Source organism: Python bivittatus, unplaced genomic scaffold, assembly GCF_059951505.1.
Source record: "Python bivittatus isolate LINGU-HERP-01145 unplaced genomic scaffold, Pbiv_v1 ctg000080_np1212, whole genome shotgun sequence".
Lineage (NCBI taxonomy): Eukaryota > Metazoa > Chordata > Lepidosauria > Squamata > Pythonidae > Python > Python bivittatus.
This window is the reverse complement of record NW_028277035.1, coordinates 29775513-29784564: the sequence shown is the minus strand read 5'-3', so window position 1 is coordinate 29784564 and position 9052 is coordinate 29775513.

Below are 9052 nucleotides of genomic sequence, written 5' to 3'. Positions count from 1 at the left end.
GCAAATTTTCTCTACTTCCAATAAAGCTTTTTATCAGTCAAGTCTCTGGAATCAAGGGCAGGCCTTTATTTAACTTTCCCAGAATTATTGTGGCATCAGACACTTTTCACATTATAAAGTCCATTCTTTACATGATTTTAACCAAGCAAGATATAGTTAATTGGCTTTAGGAAGAAGGAAGAGGGGGGGGATATAATTGGCACCACAGATGTTACACCTACAACATGTTTCTTTGTTTATATACTGAGGAAGAACACACACACAGAGAGGTCAAAATTTGTTTTTCCATCTCTCCTTTTTCATTTAGGTAGCACAAATCCTGATGGGGCAAAATACTAAAAATCTCTGTGATAAAATATTGATATTTTCCTTTTTTTATGAATCATGTTAAATGGTACCATTGTTTTAAAAAATAAGTTTGTTTTCCTTTTTAGCTGTGACACGTAACACAAATATATTCTTTCTGTCACAGAGGTAGAGGCTGTTCTGTCTTTCCCTGCCGTCCTCTTTTAAATCATACAACAGTGAGAACCCAGCTCATCTGGGAGGATTTGGATTTCAAATATCTTTTAGATCTTTCTCAGCCACAAAGCATTTCAAAGCAGAAATGTTATATTATGGATTGAATAAACTGATGAAAAATATGCTCAGGATATTGGAAAAGCTTGCCTGTGACAACAGATATGCTTTTAACTGGAGGGGAAACAACAGATTGTGCACTTGATCTTGTATTCCCCCCAACCCACCCTCAAAATTATTCAGGTGACTTTGGCCTAAAAGGAAAACTCCTTTGGAAGTCAAATATTCAATGTTCTGTCATTCAGTCCCCTCTCCAACGAAACACAGTAGTGAGAACATTTTGCTTTACGTTAAGCAAAATGAAGCAAGCGTCTCAGGCAGCCATTGTTGTGAGTGAGGCAACTCCAGCAGTGTCTTGGATGTGTTTTTGGGGCATCCCCTGTTTTTCCTTTAAAGGTTAAAACCATGGTTATTACTGCTGTTGTGTATGTCAGAGGATGCTGGTAACTTAGTCGGCTTTTATATGTGGAATAGGGAGGAGACCATCTTGTCTTTAGCTGGTCCTGAAACAGGTAAGTCTCCATAAAGCTAGTTGTGTTGGAGGGGGGGTTGAATTGTGGAAAAAAGGCAAGGAGATGGGGAGTGCACTTTTTTTCCTATATGCATGCTTGCTTGTCCCCCTCCCCCCCCCCCACTTTTGGGTGATAAGTGCATCTAGGTTATAAGCTGCACCTGGTGGATTAAATTTATTTCTTTTGCCTTTGCTTTTGGGGGATACGATACTAGCATAGCATGATGCAAGTGTTTATCTCGGAGCTTCAATTGATGATAGGAGCACAGATGATCTCAGACCCTTGATCACAAGGCTACCCTCCAAGGGGGAGTCACTTCTGGTGAGGAATGGTGAACTGACACCCTGTGCTCCGCAGGAGACGTTGCAGCCAAAAGGCAGCTGGATGCAGGATCCAGTCCGCTGATAATTCTCTCTGGTAAGAAAAGGTTACCCTCATGCATTCTGGACAGCTGTTTTTGCTTGCTTGTTTGTTTGTTTTGAGTCAACAGCAGAAACTGACATTTTTGTGGTTGCTTGTGACCAGTTGGAAGTCACGGATTTCATCATGCTCTGAGCCATTAATGTAGACTTTTCATAGACTCAAAGTTCGACCAAACCTCATCTTTTCAGTCATCCTGGAGTTTAATTTTTTTTTCTCTTACTCTTTCTTTAAGATTGAAAAATCTTCAGAACTACAAGTTGGGCATTTGCTGGGTGAGTTCCTCTTCAATCGGTTTAAAAAGAAAGAAAACTACGTGTTTCCAGCTTTGTAAGATCTTTATTTTTTGCAGTATATAACAAAAGGGGGACTTTGTTTTTTTAGAAAGTTTTTAAACACTGAGGATTTGGATGAAATTGATTTAAAGAAAGTCTTTGAAGTTAATTAAAAAGATCCTCTGGTGTGGGGGAAAAAAAATCATGTTTATATTTTGACCTGATAACAAAGCTTTGAAGGTTAATCACTAGAGAGCACCAGATGGCTACTTTCAAGGAAACATTTTATAAACTGGCTCAAGAAATGCTTGGACTATTTAACCCTGTACTGGAACCAAAAGTTGTTATTGAAGAGAAACAAATCCCTTGGAAGATAACAGAAATGGACTTTAAAGTAGATTTAAAAATTATGATCCATAGGAAAGAGAAGGAAATATTGGATTTACAAATGGAATTGAATGATTATTTAAAAATTTAAAAAGATATACAAATAATGTATCAAAAGAGGGATGTGGATTACCCATTTAAATTAGAATATAAGAGGCTTACTGGAGTGACTACTTTGTAATTACATATGGATTTTGATAAAAATGACTAAGATTTCAAGAGAAGAGACAAAGATAGTAGAAGAAAGCAGATGTTAGAACTTTATGGGATTCAAGGATTGATGGGATGAAGAAGAAAAAATACAAAATTTGTATTTGGTTTATTTGATTATGGTTAAGTAATGGGTTGCTATCTTTGGTGATGTTTAATGTTACTTTGAGTGGATAGTTTTTTGGAAATGTTCAATTGGGTATAATGGATTTGTTTGTAATATCCATGTTACTATTTTTGGTATATAAATAAGGGATTATTATTTCTGGTAATGTTTAACAGTTGTTGTTTTTTTGTAATGTTTAATTGTTAACTGGGATTAAATTTTGATTATTAAGAGAGAGATTAGGGGGACTTTCCCATTAAATGGAAAAGGGGACTAAATGCTTAAGTTGTTAGTTATGTCTGTTAATTTTTACACCTTTTGTTGATTAAGGAGAGCTGAGCATTTAGAGATGGGTCTATAGTAAAAAGGATGAAGTTTTCTATAGACCAGAATGAAGATGTATTTGGTAGTATTTTAAGAGAATGATAAATTGTTAATGTTGAATATACTTGCCGGGAATGAAGGCAGAAGTTTCTTGTTATCTTTTGGGGGGGAATTTGTTTTTCTCTGCATTTTCTTAATATATATTTTTTCTTTCTTTTTATGTATTTTTGTATTAGATTTTTGTATTCATTTTATCGGTTTTATAAAGTATTTAATAAAGTTAATGGGGGGAAAAAAAACAAGGTTAGCCTCCAAGGGTAGGGAGTTGGACTAGTATGGTTGGGCATGTTTTATTTATCTATCCGTGTATGATGGAATGTCTATGGCACATATACCAGCAGCTGCAAAGATATTTTCTTAAGGCAACAGAAGTGATTAGTTAAGAATAAAAGCAATATATTCTCTAAATCACTCGCAAGAGACCTACCCAGGAAAGGTACCACATACTAGCTGCAGTGATCTGGGGAAGCTGCCTTGGTTGAGGATGATGGCTACTGTAAGGATGTGAGATTCAATCCTGTATTTACACTCCTCTGTTAGATATTTTACTTTATTACTTTGTGGATATTTCCTGTAGATATCATGTTTTGCAGTTAAAGTTATTCTTTCACTATGCTTTGCTTGCTAAATTTTCTCAGCTTTTACCTCATTTGTGCATTGTTTTTGAATGCACAATCCCCATTTTAGTTTGACAAAATGGAAAGGAGGGTGGCTGCGGTTTCTACTGTTTTTTTGTGCAGACTATCTGTGCAGACACCCAAGCGTTGTGCTAGCTGGTTGATAAGAGAAGCTAAGACAAATGATAGTTAGTTTCAACATTCCCATAGGAGGAGGAAGGGCTACTGAGTTAGTGTCAGAGGTGGAACCTTAAAATGACCCCAGGACATTCTGGAACTGGGAGAGAGTTTGAATGGAGTTAAAGATGGGCAAATAATGACCTCTGCCATCTGTAACTTATTCAACTAGTGATGGGGCATGTACGGCTGGATTCAGGAAGTGATTAACAACTCTTTAAGGGAGGGTTTGCAAGGTGGATGGATTCAGTTACAGTAGCAATGGGTGCACTGTTGGAAGGCTTGAAAGACCAAGTTAGGGATGGATGGTCATGGAGAAAATCTATGTGGTTGCTAGGAGTTAACACCGTCTTGATGTCACATAATCATTTAATCAAAAAGGGAGGGGTTGTTGCCATCTGCCTTAAAAGAGACAGTGATTTGCCTCCTTCTAAAGAGGCCATCTCTTGATCCTACCAACCATTCTCCAGCCTTCCACCATTCAAAAGAGTGCTGGCTGATCCTGTCCCTAGAAGGAGGATAAGTATAGACAGCAAATTTCATGTTGATATTGTTTCTGCTGATTCAAGGCTGGGTGCTTAGAAGTTTATCTCACTGGTGGAAAAAGGCCCTAAGCAATAGTATTTGTTGGTATCTAGAAATAATCTGTATCCCACAACCTGAATTTCCTTCCAGAATTTTAGTCTGAACATTTAAACTTTGGGCTGGGATAAACATTTCTTTAGCACTTTGGGACACTCTTCGATAAACCTTTAAATCAAACTACATATTGTTGAGTAGGAGAAGGTAATAGTCATTGGCCAAGCACCTGAGATAAATGCTGACAATTGCTGAGAGATTCCCTCTTATATTTCACTTTATTTTATGAATAGATATTTAAGCATCAGTCTTCAATACAGGGCAGGAATCATACTGAAATAATCAGTAATGTAAAATTAATTAATCATTGGTGAGTCTTTCCTAATGGAATCAGGGCTTTTGAAAAGAGAAGCTATCCATTATATAATTCTTTTTTCATGTACTGTTTGCCACATCAGTAATTCTAGATCCAGCTATTGGGATACAAATATTAATGTATTTAAAATTCAGCTAGTCTTCTCATTTAAAATGTTATGTGACTTGCCAACAAACTGACAAGAAACTGCATTTAACATCTGTTCCTAATAGAAAACAAGATGAGTTAAAAAACAACAACCAAGGAACTGAAAATAAATATAATGCCATTATAAACCGCTCACTGACAATGAATAACAGGCTTGCTGCATCTGCTTCTTCCTTGTCAACTGGAAACTGAGCTGTGGGGTGGGGGTGGGGGGAATCTGAAATTTACTAAATGTAGATTGACTATAAGAATGCCTAAATAACAAGAGTGGAAAAGAAATATTTTCATTAGCTAAAACCAGGTGTATCTGGACCGGCTTGGATCTGCCACTAATGAAAACATATGCTCTTGAAAGATTACAAAACAAATGGGATTGAATTAATATCTTGCTTTGGTATTTTACTGGGCCTGACATTAGTGCTTCTTGAAAAATAAGTTTGTGTGCTTATTGGGGAAAGCAGGAGTTGCTGTAATGGCTAACGTACATGCTGGGTGAACAGGATGCCAGCCAAACAATAAGCAGCCCTCACTGGATCTCTCAGCTTTCAGCTCATCTTTAGTTTCTTCAACTGATTTTTTCCCTTTTTTTTTACTTTGGCATAATTCAGGCTCCATAGTGCTCTTTGGCCACCTTTGTGTCTGAGCTACAAAGCCAATGCAAGGCCCCCAACCCACAAAAGGCCAAATGTCACAACAGAGGACCAAAAAGGGCTTCGATCTGGATAGAGTTTGCAGCTATTATAATTTCAACAGAAATTTACAATGTCTCACCATGTTAGGAAGGGCTTGGCTGTGCCCAGGTGAGCTTCAGGCCTCAATGAAGTGTTTTTAAAATGGCTGTCTGGCTTTCTAAGGCAATATCTGTATTTGGTTCTTAAGGTTCCACTATGCTGGTCATTTAATATCTGGTTGGCTTACGTTAAGGAATGCAAGGACTGCCTTTGCACTGCGTTCTACTTCCACATGCCAATACAATAACATTGTGACCGCAGGAGGAGTAAGCAGAGAGTGTTTTATCATTTACAGCTGAGCCACAACTGTCCTGAGGATTGCAGATGGCAGGCCGGGACCCACACACATTCAGATCAGACCTTTGGTGTGGGCACCTAAAGTGTGGGTCTATATTTGGCCTGAACAATAACAATAGCAATAACAATTTATTAAATTTATGTGCTGCCCAAACCCCAGCAACTCTGGTCAGTTACCAGATGGATTGATCCTTTTTGTTCAAAGGAGTAAAGTTACTCATTTACAATAGAGTTTCAATGGATTTGTATTTTGGGTTTCACCACATGACTCCTGTTTTATGGACTCTTAACTTCAATGGGGGAGAGGGAACAATGAAGAAAATAAATACACTGAAAAAGTATGCAAGGAGAAGAAAATGCAAGGAGTGGGGTTGGTTCAAATGAACCTTCTGACTCTAGATTCTCAAAGGCTTTGCATGATTCATCCAGGGGTGTCCTCAGGAATGGTAAAAAACACTGGCAGTCATGATGGCAGTCACAACCATATGACCAAAGCCCACCTCATGTGTGTATGCATCACACAACACATAAAAAGGGGTGGGGCTTTAATCACAGAGTTGCAGGCACCATCTTGATTTTCGCCTTCCCCTGGATACCCCTGGATACATCCACACCAGTCCATTTCATATTCCATTCCTACACAGACAAATTCCATTTGCAATCTCTCCCACATGCACACAAATCAGGGTGGCTGTTTCCCCTCTGTAAATTTCCCCTGACTGCACACAAGCATACAACGTCTTCACTCAACATGGCTTCCACTCTGTGACCCGTCTCCTCACATTTTCTCTCCACTACCCGCATGTGAGAACAGGCCTTCCTGCCTGTAGATCTGCATTCACTTTCAGGTCAGCCCCTCATGCCACAGATATTAGGATCTAATCCCTGGTTTTGATTGCCTGACGTCTCTGCTTGAACGAGCTTGATTTCTGAAGAAAGCTGCTTAGAATGTTGGGCCATCCACCCTCAAAGCAGACGCGACGAAGCCTGGCTATGATCCCATTTCCAGTTGAAATCACCTAAGAAAGAAATTGTCATCAGAGGTAAATTGACTTACTGACTGATTCTCTGGGCTGTTCTTCTGTCAAGTTTTAGTCATGAAGATTGCCTAGCGATTTGCATACCTGTCTGTTTGACATACAAAACTACCTTTACATGGTGTGTTTATTCTCTCCTGAAGCACCGCTTGCAGAGGATATGTGAATGTATTATACATGACCAGGGAAAGTCTTTGGCATTCATGTCAGTTGATATATTGTTTTAACAAGCAGTTCTGCCTGCTAGGGCTGGCAGCATTTTAAGTGGGCCATGCTAGACCGTGCTTCACGGGGCTGGAGAGGCAATGCACGTACTGTCTTCCAGACTGCTTTGCTTTGCGGGTGTTTCTCAATTGATGATGATATTTAAGCTTTCCCCATTGTGAGGGAGGGGGAGGAGGATGGTGGTCCAGGATATTTCACCTGATTCTTTGTTTTTCATTAGGCCTTTCTCAATGACAGCTCAATCAATGCAACCCACAAGCCCCCATACTTCAGAAAACGATACCAGCAGGAAAATTGCTGTTCTCATTGCAGTCTCTATCCTGTCTCTACTTCTTTGCTGATACAACCTGGTTTCCTGGGTGTTGTGCAATATCTTAGGATTGGTGGATACCTTCAGATTTCATTGTTCCAGACATTGCTAATGGCAAAGAATACTCCAGCAATGCAGAACATGTTTGCAGGTAGGCAGGGCTTGCTTTTTTATGTGGAATATGATTATGCTCACAGCATCTAGACTGGGGCTGCAAAAGTCCAGGCAACCACTAGATGTCAAAAGACATACAGAAAATTCGACCTTATCAGGATCTCAGCAGCCAGATCTGGTAGCCCTAATTTATAATTGCAGAAGCACTCAATATTTTCCAGTTCTGAGGTTGAGGAGGATTTCTACCCAACATTCCTCTGCAGTTCCTGATTGCACAAGGGCATATTCTCTCCTTCTAGTCACCTGTGGGAAGTAACATAGCAACCCCAATTTCCTGCACTTCTCAGCCACATTTGGCCAGTGTTCTCTCTTGCCTGGATTTACAGTTCAGGTGTAGAAGATGAGCAGAAGAAAGTTGTGACCAGGGACTAACATTGTGAGATGGCTTGCTGAGTTGACTGGTTCTGAAAAGAAGACATTTAGGACAGTGCCTGCCTCTTTCCAAACCCCACAAGCCAGCTTCCCTGCTGTTAGTGAGAGGAGGAAAAAAAATATGGAATGGCAGCAGTGGGAGTTGAAGTCCACTCATCTTAAAGTGGCCAAGTTTGGACAACTCTGGTCTACAGATTCCTGCTCTGGGCAGGGGTTTGTTTGTTTGTTTGTTTGTTTTATTACTTCAATTTATATAGTAACCCCTCTCATATACATGACTCTGGGCAGCTTCCAACAGTTAAGAAACAAAAACAAAGAAATACAATATAAAAACCATTAAAAACCATATAACATAATCAGCAGCTGAGATATAAAAACAATCTGCAGCAATAGCCACTGCACAGGCTGTACTACATACCTGGATCCCCAAGCCTTGTGGCAAAGCCACTTCTCCAAGGCCTTATGAAAAGCCGGCAGAATTGGGGCCATCTGACTCCAGGGGGATGATGTTCCAAAGGGTAGATGCCATGATAGAAGACCCCCAAGTCTCTTCTAAGCCTATGATTCTATGATTTTATTATTCTGATAGGAAAATATGCTTTCTGCAGCTGTCTATTTTGGTTTTATGTGTTGTGATTTATTTTGCAGGGAGGTAACTATTACACACAGAGAGTCAGTTTGGTGGAGTGGTTAAGACACAGGCTAGAAACCAGGAGACCATGAGTTCCAGTCCCACCTTTGGCATGAAGTCAGCTGGGTGATCTTGGGCCAGTCCCTCTCTTTCAGCCCTAGGGAGGAGGCAAGGGCAAACCACTTCTGAAATCTTGCCAAGAAAACTGCAGGGACCTGTCCAGGCAGTCTCCAGGAGTCAGCACTGACTCAAAGGCACACACACACACAAAAACCCCTATTATGCACATGAAAGGGCATGTGCTGTGCCTTGTTTGCAATACACAAATGTTGCTAATAGCACTGTTGATGTTTCAGCTTGTAAAATGCAAGTATGGTGTTACTTTTGTTAGTTCTACCTCAGTATGTGCATCGTCTTAGTAAGGCTGCATTTTCACATAGCATATTCAACATTGCCTTTGTTGGTTGAGTGTTGCCAGTAGGTTACCAAATAGTAGAAGTGTGCAT